Source organism: Balaenoptera physalus (genome assembly GCF_965194825.1).
Source record: "Balaenoptera physalus genome assembly, chromosome: 8".
Taxonomy (NCBI): domain Eukaryota; kingdom Metazoa; phylum Chordata; class Mammalia; order Artiodactyla; family Balaenopteridae; genus Balaenoptera; species Balaenoptera physalus.
Window position 1 is genome coordinate 105703753 of NC_138887.1, and position 17918 is coordinate 105721670.

Consider the following 17918-nt stretch of genomic DNA (forward strand, 5'->3'; position numbering starts at 1 on the left):
TATGCATCCCTACAAATATCTATATTGCTTTATTCTGCATATTGATGAACTTTCTGTAAATGGAATCATACTGTCTGTATTCTTTTTGGCTAATATGCATCTGAGATTCATTCCTGTTGATGTGTATAGCTGTAGCTCATTTTCACTGCTTTAGAATATTCCATTGTATGAATATACTGCACTTTATTCATCTGTTCTCCTCCTGATGGGCGTTTGGGTTGTTTTCAGTTATGTGTTATTCTAAACAAAACTGCATACAACTCCAGTTGCACATGTGCAAGAGTTCTTCCAGTGAAACTACTGACTCATGGAATGTTCCTACCTACGTTTTAGTGGCTAATGCCAAATTGTTTTCCAAACTGATTGTACCAATTCCCATAAGCGTATGAATTCCAATTAGTCCCCATTTTCATCAACCTGGAATTGTGAGAAATCTTAGCCCATTTCACACCTTGTGCTCAGATCTTGGATTCTAAACACCACTCTCTAATAAAAGGAACCAGAGTTCCTTGGGGAAATAGTTGATTCCAGGGCCAAGGCAGGTAATATATAAGATGAGCCTTGAACATCTTTTGCCAGAAAGTAAGAACATGCTCCAAAAACAAAACAAAACACAGGGGCAAAGTAACTCCTAAGTGCCAGAGCTGGAACAATTTGAGCAGCAAAACATATAATTATAGTATTAGATTACAATCCATAAATAAATGAGTCCACACTGATAAAAATAATAAATGAAATAAATAAATGGTAGAGATGGGACAACTCTTCCTTATGGTAGAACTTGAATTAATAAATGTAAAAGGAAAGAGAAAAATATAAAATCACCATGAAATACCACAATAATAACTGTTGTAGACAAATTGCATCAATAGATGATAAAATTAGTGGGTAAAAGTTTGAGGAGAAACAAAGTTTCATGACTTCAAAAGATCTCCCTCAACATACTTATTAATTACAAAGGGAAAGATGTAATTTTATGGTGGAGAAACTTGGCAGAAACCATGTTAACCAAGTGATCACGGTTAATACCACCAATAATAAAACATATCAAAATCATGAACCCTGTGATACGATGCAGTGAAGAGAACACAATATTTCATGGTATTCTCACCTAAACTGCAGAACCTGAGTTCAATCATGAAAAAACATTAGGCAAACTCAAAACTGAGAGACATTTGGCAAAATCATCTACACTCTTCAAGAATATCAAGGTCATGAAGGACAAGGAAAGACTGAGGAGCTATTGCAGACCTCAGGGCACCAAGGATAACTAACAACTAAACGCAATGTGAGACCCTAGATAAGATCTTGGAATAGAAAAGGGACATTAGTGGGAGATTAGTGGCAAAATTTGTATAAGGTCTTCAGTTTAGCTAGTAGTACTGTACCAATGTTAATTTCCTGATTCTGACGACTGTAGTATGCTTATGTCAGATGTTAACATTAGGGGAAGCTGGGTGAAGGATACATGAAACTCTGTACTATTCCGGCAACTTTTCTATCAGTCTAAATTTAGTTCAACATAAATTTTTCACCAGTCCAAGGTTGTAAAATTGGTAACTAAGTATGGAAAGAAATAGGTGTCTTAAAGGTAGGAAGTAGAATATCAGCTGTATGCCTGATAAAGTTGTTGGATAATGTAGCTCAAGTATGAGGCAACAATAAGCTTCTTAATACCATCCCCAGACCTAGACAGACTGACTATCCATCCAGACAGGCAGCACTAGACCCTGAGGTCTATCGGGCAAGGGCAGTGGCGTTACAGATAAGATCATTCATGCACTTTCTCTCTGAAACAAGCCAATTGCAGGAATCTGTGTTTCTGTTTCTAAAGCCAGTGTTCTTAAGAAAAAAACAACACTTTGAGATATAATTTATATACCATAAAATTTACCCATTTTTAGCATATAATCCAAATGAGTTTCAACGAGTTTAATACAATTGTGCAACTATCACCGCAATCCAGTTTTGGATTCTGGCTGGAAGTCTACTCATTTCTTAACATTGCTCAGACTTTACCTCTTCCATTATGTATCTATAATTCTCACATCCCTGCCAACTCTTCTCACCCCCAGCCCCTCCCCACGCACACTTAAGAACTCCCCCTCCCCCATCCAAACAAAACACCCTGTGAGTCCTCAATGATTGCACTTGCGCATGTATTTGTTGGACCGTGATCCATAGTTCATGAGTTGGTTTCTCTCTTACTGGGCCATGCTCCTTGAGGACAAAGATCATGTTTCATTTATCTCAATAACTCTTGCTCCTGGCAGAGCTTATGGTAGGCATTAATAATATTGTTAATTCTCTTCCTTCAAAATTTCAAAATTAGGAAGTTTAAGAAATTCTTAATACAATTTCTTAAACATTAGGCAACATTCAATGAATAATTGGTTACTTTTTGGATTGATTTGCTGGTTGGGACCAGACCTGTGCATTTCTGAAGGTTTTACTTATTTTCTCCTTCTTCCTTTTCCTTTTTTTGTTCTTCTTTCTCACCCATTTTAGAGAAGGTAGAGAAGCAACAAAGCATAAAGAAATATATGTGTTAAGGCAAAGAGGAATATATATATATATATATATATATATATATATATATATATATATATATATATATATATATATATAAAGCAACAGTTACCAGTTTTGGATAAAAAATGAAATATTTACCATAATATTTTGTTAAAAGTTGTTCTGTTATTAATATTTTGCCTAATATAACTGACTTTGAATCTGAGAACATAGGTTCTTTCCTAATGGTCCTAAAAATAATTTTCAACAGTAGGGAAGTTTTAGCAAGCTATAGATGCCTGGCCTTTATATAATTGCTTAAAGTTTCGAAGGTGAAGAAATGTAGGTCATTTGGCATTGCAGTTCTCTGCTTCAGCTGTCACTGAATAATCATGGATCACAACAACCGGAGTTTCAGCCCATCATCTCTCCAAGAACCATCAAGTGTTAGAGCCTCTGCCATTACTCGTAAGTCTAATAATAGTCTACAGAACACCACGTGTGAGAATAGCCTTTCTTGCTAATTTTTATATCCTGTGGCTACCGACAGGAGACTTACCTGTTCCTCTTATCTGACCTCACAGAGAGATGATGGCAGAGACTAGTTAGGAGACTCAACTGGCATAAAGAGACCGACACTCCAGTGGCCGTAAGTCACTGATGGTTACCAAACTGGTAACAAATTCTGTATTCTCATTATTCTTTACTTGAAAACTCACTAATAAGTGAAGGCAGTCAAACTATTTTCTAAATTTATTTAATAAGGATTCTGTAAGGATTTAAATGGGGAATATAAAGAACTTTGTCTAACTCAAGCTGGAGTAACAGTGTATAGGTAAAGTAGCTTCTCTCTACTAGGTACAAAATAGTACCTAGAAGTAGCTAGAAATGACAGATCTCAAAGCTACCATAGAACATTCTGGTAAAAAAATTCTGGGACCTCAGGTAGCCTCCAAAATGTTTATTATACATGGAAAAGATATTTTATAGGACAGAGCTTAGTTTAGAAGCTGAAAATGATTTCATCTGTAAACAGATTATCTTTTGTCCGCTGTTGTGATTTTTTTTAATACTATTTTAGATTTCTTTAATTTATTTTTCCTTGTGTATTTTTTAAACCCTTTAGGCTTCATGTTATCTCAGCTCACTAGCATTTGTGGCCTGGCACCTGTTTTGACTACGTAATCATATGTCTTTCCCTACATAGTGCAGCCCCTGAAGCCTTATCTGCTAGGACCAGCCTTTCGCTGCCCTAGGAGGGCCTCCCAGTTGCTTGCTGTATCTGTTTTTCTCCAGAAGAAAACAAGAGAAAATTAACAAGGTTGATTTTACTCTCTACATAAGAAATTATATTGGGCCCTTAATCTATTGTTGAGACTATTAAAGTTAAAATTTACTGAGCTCTTTCCATGTGTTAACTTATTTAAACAATATAGCTTTATGAGGTAGATAACCTTACCATGGCCCATTATACAACAGAAGAAATAAGGCAAGGGTGTTAAAAAAAAAAATTTGCCCAAGATCATATGGTTAGTACTGGACTGGAACCCAGGCGGACTGGCCCCAAAGCCCACACTCTTATCCCCTGCGTTACTGAATTTCCTTTGAACCTCCAAATCATGTTTCCCCCTGCTGGACAACAACTAATCCCCAGGAACACACTTACCTTAGAGATTCAGCCTGGGAATTAGGAAAATTGGGTTCTTATTCTGCGCTTTAACTACCTGGAAAGGAAGAGCATTCTAGGTAGGGAAAATGCTTGTGCCAAGGTCTAATGGCCATAGGGAAGAGGAAAGAAGGCCAGTCCCAGGGGCAGTGGGAAGCTATTGCAATGTTTCAAGCTGGGGGAAGGAGGGGATTAGCTGTACCATGATCACAAAGATCACACTGCCTGGCTAAAAGAGAGCACAGGTGGATTCAGGAAGATTTGTTAGGAAGCTACTGAGAAAATCCATGCAAGAGTTGATGGTAGTTTGGGCTAGGGTGCTGGTATAGTATGGGGGGTGGGGCAGGGAAGATGGAAAAAAGGTATCTTCTTGGGACTTCCCTGGTGGTCCAGTAGTTAAGAATCTGCCTTCCAGTGTAGGGGACACGGGTTCGATCCCTGGTTGGGGAACTAAGATCCCACATGCCCGGGACAACTAACTACTGAGACTTCACGCTCTGGAGCCCCCATGCCAGAACTAGAGAGAAGCCCGTGTGCCGCAACAAAGATCCCATGTGCTTCAACTAAGACCCAGCACAGCCAAATAAATAAATAAATAAATAAATACTAAAAAAAAGAGAGAGAGAAAAGATACCTTCTTGATTGAAACTGATTCTGATTAGATTATATAGAGAGCCTTGAACAAAACATTCCAGAAATTACACTTCCAAATATGTGTTACTGCCTTCAAAGTGTCATATTGGTAGGTTATACACCCATTTTAATGATGCTGCATGGCTCTAAACAATTTTGTAAAGCCTCTTTTAGAACTTCCTTTAGAACCAGGTTATAACCAAACCAGAAAAACAGACTTATTGCTCTATATATAGTCATACTTTATAAATCCCAAAAGCTAAGGAACTATGTGTAACATTGTTAACTTTATGCAGCTATCCTTTTATGAGTTTGACCTTCCAACGCATATAGTGAGGACACTTTGGTAAGAAAACTAGCAAATGTGGGGGGAGGGGGAACAAAAGCTACGTTGTCTGATTCTTCATCAAAGAATGAGGATATATTCTTTTGGCAAAGAGGGAGCCAACTTGGGAAATCCACAGGCAGAAGAAATCCTTGGACAGTCAGGAGGGAATTTTTTTTTAAGGGAGCAGATAACCAATAAACCTTAGGAGACTGACAACAAATTTCTCACAGAAAAAAAAAAAAAGAAGAATGAAGTTATAGCCATCGGTTTTTAGAAGAAGTAGGAAGCGTGGTGGGGAGAGTTCAAATTTCAGAACCAAGTCAAACTCGGACTCTCTAATTAGCTGTGCAGGTTTGTACAGATTGTCTCTGTGTCTTAGTTTCCTCATCTGTAAATTGGAGACACATATGCCAGGAGTTTTGTGAGGTTTTATTAATTGAGCCCTGATTTCCAACCCCTTCCTCAATTTCTTTCACCTCAATACCTTTTCTTCAGGTTGAAGAGCAGGAAACTCTGTGGGGAGCAGGGGTGAAGGGGCTACCCTACAGGAGCTTTCAGGCTTCCCTGGCTTCAGCTTTCTTAGCTCTGCAATTCCAGGGCACAGAGAAAGGAATGCCTGGCGGCTTTATCAGCCTCTCTGCGGAGAAGGCCAGCAGCCAGTACCTTTGGTTCAACAGACATTCCCAGAGCACCCTGTCATTTAAGGAAAGCAGCAGCCCATTTACGTCCCTGAATCCTTGAAAGAAACTGAAACAACCTCAACTCCCAAGAGTAGGAAACTGGTTGAATTGTGAGACATAATACCCAAAGGCACAGTCACCTGATGGAATTGTAATCGAAGAAGAATATTAAATGACACGAGGAGATGTTCATAATGAATTAAGTAAATATTGCCATGAACCAGTATATATACTATGGATTCCCGTCTTTTTAAAATAATTGATTTATAGGGAAAAAATAGAAGGAAATAAAAATTAACAATAAATTCTAAGTGGTAGGAATGTGGGTGTTTAGAATTTTTTCTTTTCTAAGCCTTATGCAATAAACATAATATTTTTAATATAAAGTATAATACATACATCTGATATAGCATTTGAAAAACAACTCCACAGGGAGAAATTATGACAACTTTGTTCACCCCATGATGCTCCACGTTGTACAGTAGGGAAATTTCATATAGTTCAGACTTCCCAGTACCAGAGGCTCCCAGCCCCGCAGTGCATCTGTACTCTCTTTGGCATTCACATCTTGACAGTCACCTCTCTGGGTGGCAGCAAGATAACTAAGGAAATTCCTGTCCTACAGCCTCTGCAGGAGGCCAGGTCTCCATGTGAGTAGAGAGCAGGGAAAGGGGAGGAAAGCACAAAGCCCAGACTTTCCTGAGTTCTTAAAACAAGAGTACGTGTAAGTAGTTAAAACACTTTACATTTATCATTACTGTAGCTGTTAAGAATAACTACCATTTACTGAACACTTTCCTTGTGTACATCCGCATTATCTCATTTAATTTTCACAATGGCCACTTAGGTATTATCCCTATTTCACAGATAAAGACACAGGCTGAGGTCAGACAACGTGCCTCAGTTCCCAGTGCAAGGAAGTAGCAGATGTAAGGTGCTTCAGAGATTGCAAAACTATTTCAAAATGGCCTCAGTTATTCTTTGCACTACTCTGTGAGATGAGCATTCTGTTTTAACTTGTAAAATGAAGGGACAGATGGCTTCAAAGTCTCTTCTAAGGTTCTACATGGCTGATCCCAAAGGGCATTTCCAGTTTTTGGTTTCAGTAGAGGGGTCGTGTACTGAATAGGTCAATGGTGGGAGCCAAACACTTTGGGCCTGTTACACTAGATTACGGGGAGCAGATTCTAATCTGACCCTGAAAGAAGGTAGCGTATGGTGGGAGACTAGATACTAGCAGCAAACAACCAGATCATGATGATAAGATTGTTAAGGAGACAATCTGTAAAGGGAATATAGGATCAACTACTTTCTGGAGTTTGCTGGAGGGAAGGAGAGAGCCAAGGCAGAATAGCCTAGGTCTCTGGATGATGTTTTGATGCATGGTGGACCAGCTCAACCCTACCTGCAAAGGCCCTGTGTAAATGGCTGTGAAATTTAGGCCCAGTATGTAGGCTTTCATAAAATTGTATTTTATTCAGGTCCTGAATAAGACAATCTGCTACTAATCCTTAAAGTACTATATGTGTTAATATTGACTTTTTGATACACTCACATAACAGAAAGAAAGACAACATGGCTATAATAATTTACTGCATTTTCATTTCTTATTTGGATGAAAGTGGGACTACACCAAAAGCTGTTTGAAGTAGTGAACTGGGACCCTGAGTTATTTTCATACTATCTATACTGTTTGCTACATCAGAAGTAAATTTTCATGACCGGTCTTAATGGAAATAAATTTTCCATAAAATTACTAATAAATTACTATTAAATTAGTAATCTTGATTTAAAAAAATATTGCTTTTGTGTGTGTGTGCTAGGGGAGAGCAAGAGGCAGCAGGAGAGGAAGCATTTTCCCCAGAATTATGAATTAGCAACCTTGGATCCTTGCCCAGGCTCTGCCCCCAACCAGCTAAGTAATTCTGAATAAACTTCTTAAATTTCAGATTCCTCACCTGTACAAGGAGATTCTAAAAGGCAGGTGATATTTGATGTTGTTAATGTTCCATGTGACAAACCAGCATTCCACAGGTATACATAACAGTAAAACAAAATCCAGTGAGCCCTTAAGTCCAGATAAGTATCGCTAAATGCTATAGGACTGACACTTGTCTTTATCCTGTCTTTATCCTCCAGAGTATGGACGGTGGGCACTCTAAGTAGGAAGCTTTGATGTTACACTAGCAGAAAAGGTTTCCCCTCACTTTGTCCTCACCTGGTACCGAGAAAAGGAAGAGGAAGTGGGTAAGAGTATAGGATTTGAAAGCTGCATTCTTGGGAGTCAAGCCCGGAAGCCGCCTCCTCCAGTTGCTCTGACATGACCTCTAGTTAATCCCGTACAAGTTTAATTTGACTATCCCTAGATGGTACCTATCACCTGCTGGGATCTGTCAGGCCTTGGATTTGTGCTCTCCCAGAAGTAAGGATCTGTTCTTTGACACCCTAGGAGGAATTGTTATGCTCTAAGAAGGATAAAGGAGACACAAAACTAACTACCAATGCTTACATCTTAACTAATTCAATACATAATGTGTCACAGGGTTTAAAACGTGGAAATTAGCTTTTCAAATTTATGTTTAATTATTCTCAGGACCTGCTTGGCCATCACGTATCTACTGGACTTGTTATGAGGATGAAATAGGAAAAACTCAAAACAGGATACTAAACACTGGGTAGGACAGCTTTTAGAAATCAAGAAGCAGAATTTCCCACCCATGTGGTCAGGCAAACAAACCAATCCTTACTATTTTCACGCCCACCCAAAGGTTCTGACACTTTATGCTTCAAAGGCTTGTGTGGTAGTTCAATCCTACTTGAAGAAGCTTACAAGGCCCTGTGCCGAGCTTCGAGTATTTTCATAGATTTCTCTTGTTCAGTAACTGTGGCCCCCCAATTTATCATTCTCATATCACTCCATCCTCTCTTCGTCTGTCCTCTAAGCTTTTAGTGCCTTCCATGTTCACTGTTCTTCCCCCAACCAAAATAATGTCAGGGGATTGCCTAGGGGGAAATCCCTATAAAAGTATCAACACTAGGAGAGAGTGAGGACGAGTTACTGCCCATAAATCGGGCACTTTAAAGGCTTTTGCTTTAATCACCGTTTAGGACTTAAAACCAAGAGGAAAGCAGGAGCTTTCCTCCGCGAGGAGTGCCCACCTTCATCCGCAGACTGCAGTTTCCCAAGAGTAAAGGAAGGTATCACCTCATCAATTCCAAGATCCCGTCGACCCTTCTCTACATTGGCAGGTATTTCCTTCACGACGCCAAACACTTTCTAGCACCTCGACCGCTTAAGAGCTCCTGAAGTTTTCCAATTGCCGTGGCGACGTTCACGGCTTTGTTTTTCTACTTCCCTAGGCAGAAGCCCGCCCACTAGCGTCAAAGCTAGCTCCTCACTGGCCCGGAAGTGTGCTCGTCTCCTCAACGAGCCATTCAGAGCCTTACTTTCTACGCCGGGGATTTGAAAAACGGAAAAGCCCTCGACCTGTTCCTGGGAGTAGGGTGGGGCTGTGAATGAGTGACAGCTTGACCCTCCAATAGTCAGAGCCATAGGGCCTGCCCCTTCTGGCTCCGGGGCTAGAAAAGAGAGTCGATGCCGGCAGCAGTGATGAGTCTTGGGAGGCGCTGGCAGCTCGGCGGTTCCGAGGAGCGGCTGCTGCTGGTGGTCTTTCTGCAGGTGAGTGGTTTTGTTTTGGAATATTGCTGTTGCGAACGTTTCCATTTCTCAATGATGTGGTGGTTTATTTTGGCGTGCGGAGGGCCAGTTCCTTTCCTCCCCGGGTTCAGTCTTTGATGGGAGTCTGGCACTCGCGCGTCGACCCCTCAAGCTCCGACCCTCACTTATCCCCCAGGTCCCGCTCAGCTGTCTCTTTGTCAGAATAAGCCTCTCTGGTCTGACAGCCCAAAGGAGAATTCCGCTTGGTGGAGGTACCTTGACGGCAAGAATAAACAGGGGTTGAAGGGAGTGATGAACTCAACTCCCCTGGACGTCTGAGGCACGGGGTGACAGAGCCCCGTCAATAGTAGGGTTCCTACTGGAAGGGAGCTCGGTGTGTTTTCAGGGCTGTGCCACTATATTGAGGGCCATGGCAGACCTGGCCCTAAAAGTCTCAGTAGGTAGAAAAAACTCGAACGTCATGAAAGGAGAAAGGTGAATATCTGCAATGGTTTCATGGAGAGTTCTAGTCTGGAGCTAAATCACAGGTTCTTCGAACCACTACAAATGAAAAAGTAAGTATTTCTTCTCCTTTCGAAGGGATGGGGGCCGTATTACTGGAGAAGAACAATAGAAATGTGTAATGGAAGTTAAGTTCACAGTTACGTTTTAAGGATAATTGGTTGTTAGTTAACTTATTGTAACTCTCATTCCCCTACCACCTCCCTTCCAAATTATGGAGGCTTTATAGCTTGTGAGCGGTACCAGAATGTTAACTGACTGAATGCACACTTTTGGGGAAAAAAATCAAATGCTATCTTTCACCAGTAGCTACTAGGGTTTTCTATAATGAAAGCAGAACACATGCCAATTTGTCTTTTATTTTAAAACTGTCTTCCCTGAAGCCAGGGGACTAGGTTTGATCCATCTTTGTGTTCCTGTAGCACCTCACACATCACAGATGCTACTCAATTGTGGTGGGGTTGAGAGAAGCATAATTCAAACAAATGGTGTCGTGGAAGAAGCTCTGAGTTGGCGGTCAAGACACCTGGGTTTTAGTCTTGAAGCTATTTGTGTGATCTTAAATCATTTCAGTTCTCTGGCTCTTAATTTTCTCATCTTTAAAAAGTGGAAGTCGCATGGGATTATTTCCAAGGTCCATGCCTGTGTTCAAAGTCTGTTTTAAACTAAAGATCCTTAGACGTTTTCCACCACAAGTACATCAACAAAATCTCATTGCAGTAAATTCCTAACCAGTCTGTTAGCAAATAAAAGTTCCCAGCTACAAGGGTAGTACCTGTTCTTTTGTGTCCATATTTAAACCAAACCAAGTGGATCATTGTAGAAAATTTGGCCGCTGTCCAGAATGAACATTGTACAGAAGTATAATGTGGCAGAAAATGTCATCCTTTATTCCATCACTCAGAGGCAACCACTGTTGGTGTCCGGGTAGATCTTTCAGTCTCCCTTCCTCTTTTGCCTTCTATGGTTGGTTGAAATTAAGTGGCACATTTCATTTTAAGTAATGACATCTAAATTCAGCTGTGCCTTCATCTTTGTGTGTCTGGTGCCTAGAGCACAGAGGACACGCCAGTGTCTGAACTGTTAGGTCACTTGAACATCCTTGGAATGAAATCTGGTGTGAAGGGATATTTATATGGGGAAATAGGACTAAAAGTATCACTTAATAACAAAACTCTTTAACTGAAACTTGGCCACAAATATGGATAAAATATAGTTTATAAAATGTAAAATAAATGTTAGCCACTTCCCTGAAGCATTTGGATTGTAGAATATTGCTTAGTATTTGGTATGCTTCTAGGACTGTATCTTACTGTCAACGCCTCTTTCCTGAAACACACACACAACATTTGATTGCATTCCTACCTCCACTGTCTAATTTAACCTTTTCTCCTTACCGCCACCCTCATTTTGCTTTATTCCCAGCTTTTGCTTCTGCTCATACCATCAGCAAGGCAGGATCACTCTCAAGGGCCTGAGGTCTGTGTCAGTCTTCATGTGTTAGTCAAAGTCTGCTCCATTCAACCCAGAATACCTCACACTCTTTGGTAGACCGCTTCACCATAATCTCATTTAGTCTTCATAGCCCCTTGAGAATAGTAATTAGATAGGAAGGAGGTGTCATGAGTGGGTGTTGTGCACATCGGTGATGCCACACAGGCTGGAACAGGCCACATGCCCCAAGCACACACATATGTCATTACACATGTGTGTCCCTTTCCTGTGAAGAGGGGTCTACCTGCTATGGTTTGTTAGCTTTGTAACAAGTGGTTAATAGGTATAAAGTTGGAGAATGACAGGGTAAATAGTGTCTGGAAAACACCTGTAAGTAATAGCGTTTGCTCCTGGTAAAGAGTTGTTCTTATAATGCAAATACAAATGGAAACGTTACCATAAAGCTTTAGGAAAAGTAATAGATGATGGAACAATAGGTACTTTTGGATATAGTCATGTTTGAACTTTTCGTATTGAGCTGGGCTTGGGGAAAGGCATATTTTAAGACCCTTAGGAACTGAGCTCCAGATTTCATTTCCCTTAAGAACTGTTCCTTTTTAATCTATCAGAAACACGGTTAACCTTTTTCCTATCCTCAAATCTAGCCAGCCTATCTTTATAGAGTTAGATCCCTAATGCAGTGGAGGTTAAGAGTTGTTCAAAGGTATGTAGTGAGGATTTGGACCAGGGAAAACATCCAAGTGGTCTAGGGTAGGATTTGAATATTTAATATTTAAGGGTAAGCTTTGGCTCAAAGCAACTCTGGCTCTGCATGCCTTATTTTATATTACTTCAACATTATATCATTGATCACGTTTCTTACTCAATTTTGGAAACAGAAAACAAACTAAGTGTTTAGACTGGACTTTATCCTATAATTTTCCCCACCTGTTCATGAGTTGCCATACTGGAGTATTAGACATTATTACTTTTCAAACACCTGACGGAAGGAGGAAGCACTGTCCCAGGACCATTGGTTTGGGAGAGAGGACGAGACTCAGTTATGGTGGGTGAGGGAGAGGTACGTGAAATTATATGGTTTAATGAGGAGCAGGTGTAGGAGGCAGCAGCAAGATTATTAGCTACATTTGTTGATACTGCCTAGAGATTCTGGAAGTATTGTAGAAGTAACCTCAGTAAATGCAATGGCCTGATGTGTACCAGTCTCCTACCTACCTACCCACCCTCTCCATCCCTACCTTGCCAAAAGGATGCTAATCTTGAAACATAACTCGATTTTACGGTGACATTTATGGAAAGGATATTTTTTACTCTGTAGCCAATTTAGGTGGGGAAAAATGCATATATGTATATATATTTCAAAAGGTCTTTGAAAATATGAGTCACCTGCAAATTGTGTTTTCTTCGAATTGCCTGTTTGTTTCTCTTTGCCAAGGCAATTCCATAGCACCCATTCCTGAGCAGGTATACATTCACCTGAAGTGTGAAGCATTTATAAAGATGTCTAATAAAAGTAATGCATGTCAAAATGACAGATTATATTTTTGAAGTTGGTTAACAAGATGAATAATTTTTTCCCTCTTGTTCCATCTTGAACCCATTATTAAATAATTCGATGAAGCAAAATAAACTACTCAGACTGATTTAAATGTGCTCAGTACTGTCTTCTGTGAGGGATAAAAACAGTTATGAATGGGATTCCATTATTCAAGGCACTTGCAGTTCTGGTCAAGACTGAAAGCAGGTGATTTAATAATGTTGGGATTATCCCATGACAGGATGCTTAAAGGTTCAAAATGCTGATGTGATTAGTAGATCTGAGTAATCCCAGCTAGGCCAGGGTTTGGCAAACTAAGGCCTTCTGGCCCACTACGTGTTTTTGTACAGCCCACAAACTATGAATGGTTTTTAATGGTTGAAATAAATCAAAGTATAACAATATTTCACATGCATGAAAATTATATGAGATTCTAATTTCTTTGTCCATATGTAAAAGACAAAAAAAGTTCCAGTATGTTTATTGGAACACAGCCTTATTTGTTCATACGTGCATTGTTTATGGCTGCTTTCAGCAGAATTGAGTAATTGTAACAGACCACATAGCCCACAAAGCCTAAAAAATTTACTCTTTGGCCTTTTACAGAAAAAGTTGCCCCCACCTGAGCTAAGCTGGAGTGTTTTTCACATCATCGCCTTTACCCCTTTTCAACAGCCATTATGCTTGTCCAGGTCTTCGTTAAATGTTACCAGAATGGTTGCAAAAGCCTCACAAGTATTCAAATCCCTGGTTTTCCCATCTCTCTTACTTGTAGGTGCTGCCTGATCCTCCTAAAATACACATTATTAACCCTTTAATGATGTCCCAGTACTTACAGAAGAACCTGCGTTCTTTGGCACAAGGCCCTTTTTGGGGCCACTATTCAGTCTTATCTTTCTAGACTAGTCTCCTCCTACTTCCTTGTTATACCCTATACTTAGTTTAAGGTGATCATACAGTTTTCCAGATGGGACCTTCAAGTGTGAAAGGGGCCCTATAATAAGTATGTTGGGGAAACAGGCCTAAAGCAAGACTGTTCTAGGCAAACCAGTTTGAATGGCTCACCATTTCTCCATAAACACCCATTCCCTTGCCCTCTACTCACTGTTCCCTTAGGCTGGAATTCCTTTTCTTTTTTCTATAAATCTGAATCTTAATCATCCTGGAATTCCTTTTCTTTTTTCTATAAATCTGAATCTTAAACATCTTTTCAAATCCAGCTTAAATAGTGCCATGTCCATGAAGCATTATTCAAGAAAAAAAATCTCTCCTTTCCCATCTCCCTTATACATGAACTGGTTTCTCATGTTGTGGTTTACTTTCTGCTTTAGTGATACACACATGTATCCTTTCCCCCATTAGTCGCTTGGAGACATCATTCATGTTGGATTCTATATTCCTCACAGGCCTAGCATTATGCCATGTTCAAATGGAGTTTGTAACAGTTTGAAGAATGAGTTAATTGACCAGACATGGTAGACTGATGAGTATTTGGGAATGTCAATGTATAAATCATCCATTTTAACGTAATTTAAGTAGTGAGAAAAGTTGGGTTTCCAAGGACTGAGGACAGAGCCTTGGGTGCCAGTATGGCGGTGGAGCGGAGTGGTTCAAGGCATATGTATAGGCTTTGGGGTCCAGCCTGCCTGAGATTGAAATCCAGTTCTGCCAGTACAATCTTTGTCATCTTGGGCAAGTTAACCTCACCTCTTAGGTTTCTGCATCTGTAAAACTGGAGTAATCATAGTAACTTCTCCGCAGAATGGTGGTTGAGGATTTAAATAGTCCCAAGCACACAGTGAGCACTCTGAGAAAGGTAGCGGCTGTGGTGTCATATGCTGTCTTCATTGTCGTAGTACTGTTGCTGGCGGGCAGAAAATACAGATTCAGTAAGAAAGAGAAAAAAATATCGTATATTAACGCATATATGTGGGATCTAGAAAAATGGTACAGATGAACCGGTTTGCAAGGCAGAAATAGAGACACAGATGTAGAGAACAAACGTATGGACACCAAGTGGGGAAAGTGGTGGGGCTGGGCGGGGGGGTGGTGGTGTTGGTGGGATGAACTGGGAGATTGGGATTGACATATATACACTAATATGTATAAAATAGACAACTAATAAGAGCCTGCTGGGGCTTCCCTGATGGCGCAGTGGTTGGGAATCCACCTGTCAATGCAGGAGACATGGGTTTGAGCCCTGGTCTGGGAAGATTCCCACATGCCACGGAGCAACCTAGGCCCGTGCACCACAACTACTGAGCCTGCGCCCTGGAGCCCGTGAGCCACAACTACTGAGGCCCGTGCGCCTAGAGCCCATGTTCCACAACAGGAGAAGCCATCGCAATGAGAAGCCGGTGCACCACAACAAAGAGTAGCCCCCACTCGCCCCAACTAGAGAAAAGCCCGTGTGCAGCAACGAAGACCCAATGCAGCCAAAAATAAATAAATAAATTAATTAATTAATTATTTTTTTAAAAACCCGGCTGTATAAAAAATAAATAAATTAAATTAAATTGAAAAAAAAAAAGAAAATATAGATTCAACACCGGGACGTAACAATAGAAGAGCTGGGAGAAATGCAGCACCAAAATCTTAGAAGATTTTTTCTTCCCTTGATAGAAGTAGTCAGCTTCAGAGGGGTCAAAGCAGTGTGAGTCCTGCGTGAAGATGGTCTTCACTTAGTAAGAAGTAACTAATCAGCAGTCTTTTGAGAGAGCATTTCAGTAGAGTGGGCAAGGTATCAGTTAGGTGTCAGAGGACTAAAAAAGTAATGGCCAGAAGGAAGGGAAAAACAGCCAAGAGGAAGCGGCAGGAAGATGAGATGCAGAGTCATGTAAAAGATATGTTTGTTTAGTAAATTTTTTTCTTTGAGCCACACCATACTTTAAAAAGGAAGGAACCCTGGGGTATGGTAATTTAGTGACCCGTGTGGCCCTTTGGGAGTATGAAGTAAATCATTGACTAAAATTAGTGCTTAATTCAAGTGCCAGTAACCCTTGCCAATGGATAAATGAGGACCTTTAAGAACCAACTCCAGCGTGGTGAGCTTTACCAAAAGCAACACAAAAAAAACAAAGCTTGATTTTTAAAAAGGATAGTTTTTAATTCTTAGCATGGCACCTTATTATAAGTTGGGGGTGACTATTGCCTGACTTGACCTTGTGATTTGAGGTTCTTCTCAAGAGCAGTCATACGCCGAGCCCTCCTTTATACTCACCTTGTTTGTGCGCATTTCATGAAATGTCTGCCTGGGTTGGGGAGACAAGCTGTGATTGGAGATGCTCCTGTGAAGGGAAGCCTTAGTGAGCCTAGATGCTCACACCCAGACTCACAAATCTTCCGTGGTGAGGTAGAAAGAGTGCGGGTGTCAGGCACAGACCTGGATCGCAGCTCCAATTCCATTTAGTGGCTGTGTGTTTTTGGACAAGTCAATCAGTGTCTCTCTTTTCTCTATGGAGATTATTATGGCCGTTCATGAACATACTAAACTGTAACAAAAGAAAAATATAATGGATGATTATTCTTGGCTCTGCCTTTGCCATCAAATACATTGGAATTCTTGAGTTAAAGCCTCCTAACGTCTCAGGCCTGACTGTTTTTGCTTTGGTAGTTACCCCTAAAAATGTCAGACCTTAGCCTTATTGGCACAAGCTAATCCTTTTTGCCTAACTTTGATTCAGTCAACACACCTACTAAGTACCTAGTATGTGTCAGGTGTCATGCTGGGTTCTAGAGATGGGGCAGTGAGTCAGACCAACCTTGATGCAGCTTACAGTCTAACAGGGCACACAGACGTGGAACAAGTGATCTGTCACAAGTGACCCATCACAACGGCACCCAGTGTCCTAAAGCAGGGGGCTGTGGAGGCACCTCACCGCTTCCCAGTGGGTGGGAAGGAAGGGCAGAGAAGTCTGCAGAGGCTCTAAAAGCATTGTCCTCAGACCAGCAGCCTCAGCATCACCTGGAAGCTTGCTAGAAATACAGATTCTCAGGCCCACCCCAGACCTCCTCATTCAGGCTCTGGAAGTGGGGCCCAGCAGCCTGTTTGAACCAGTTCTCTTGGTGATTCTGATGCACGTTAAAGTTTGAGGACGACTAGCCTAGAGGAAATAACATTTAAGCTAAGGGCTAAAGCTACACCAGTCAATACAGTAGCCACTGGTCATGTGTGGCTGTGGAGCCCTTGAAATGTGGTTAGTCCAAATTGAGATGTGCTTTAAGTATAAAATACACATCAGGTTTCAAAGACTTACTAAGAAAAAAAGAAAGTAAAATACCTCATTGAGAATTTTATATAGATCATATGTTAGAATGATAATCTTTTGAACCTAAAGGGTTAAATAAAATGTATTATTAGAATTTCACCTATTTTTGCTGCTTAGTACGGCTTTTAGAAAATTTAAAATTACCAATTTAAAAAAGCCAATTATATGTGGCTTGCATTACATTTTGATTGGACACAGCTGATCGAAAGGATAACTAGCAGGTCCCCAAAGCAGGGAGGGACTGAAGCGGCGGTGGAGGGGAGGGGGTGTTGGGTGAGGGTTCTGTGTAGGAGACAGTGTGTGCAGAGGTCCTGAGGCCAGAAAGAACATGGCATGTTCAAGGAAATAAAAGAAAACCAAAGCCTTGCAAGTCACATTAGGGATTTTGAGCTTTGTCCTAAGATCAACAGGAAGTAATTTGAGGGTTTTAAATAGGGTACTCAGTTTTCAGGAAGTTTGTAGCTAATACATGAGGGCAAGAGAGCTACAGCTGACTATTGCAAGGCTCAGAATCAAAGCTCCCCCCACCTGCCCAAAAGATGGTGGGGATGGAGGCATTTGGACAGGAAGTACTATTGAGAAGTCGGGAGCAGGACCCGGCTCGTCAGCAGCCCCTGCCCCAGGATACGAGGCACCAACACGCCTGCTGAAGAGAGAAGC

At 40.8% G+C, this 17918-nt stretch overlaps 1 protein-coding gene and 1 long non-coding RNA gene across 11 annotated transcripts in view; one reads left to right on the forward strand and one right to left on the reverse strand.

Annotated features, from left to right (window-relative positions):
• Nucleotides 1–9231, reverse strand: part of LOC309666071 — a 116886-nt gene extending 107655 nt beyond the window's left edge. For all 10 annotated transcript variants that reach the window (XR_014266849.1, XR_014266850.1, XR_014266851.1 and 7 more), the window contains exon 1: nt 7777–9231. This is a non-coding gene — a long non-coding RNA (uncharacterized lncRNA). The remainder of the gene's footprint in view (nt 1–7776) is intronic.
• Nucleotides 9232–9372: 141 nt separating this feature from the next.
• The window catches only part of BPGM (bisphosphoglycerate mutase), a 36083-nt gene continuing 27537 nt past the window's right edge, over nt 9373–17918 (forward strand). Inside the window, exon 1 of the mRNA XM_082473140.1 lies at nt 9373–9497. The gene's annotated coding sequence lies outside the window, so the exon portion shown is untranslated. The remainder of the gene's footprint in view (nt 9498–17918) is intronic.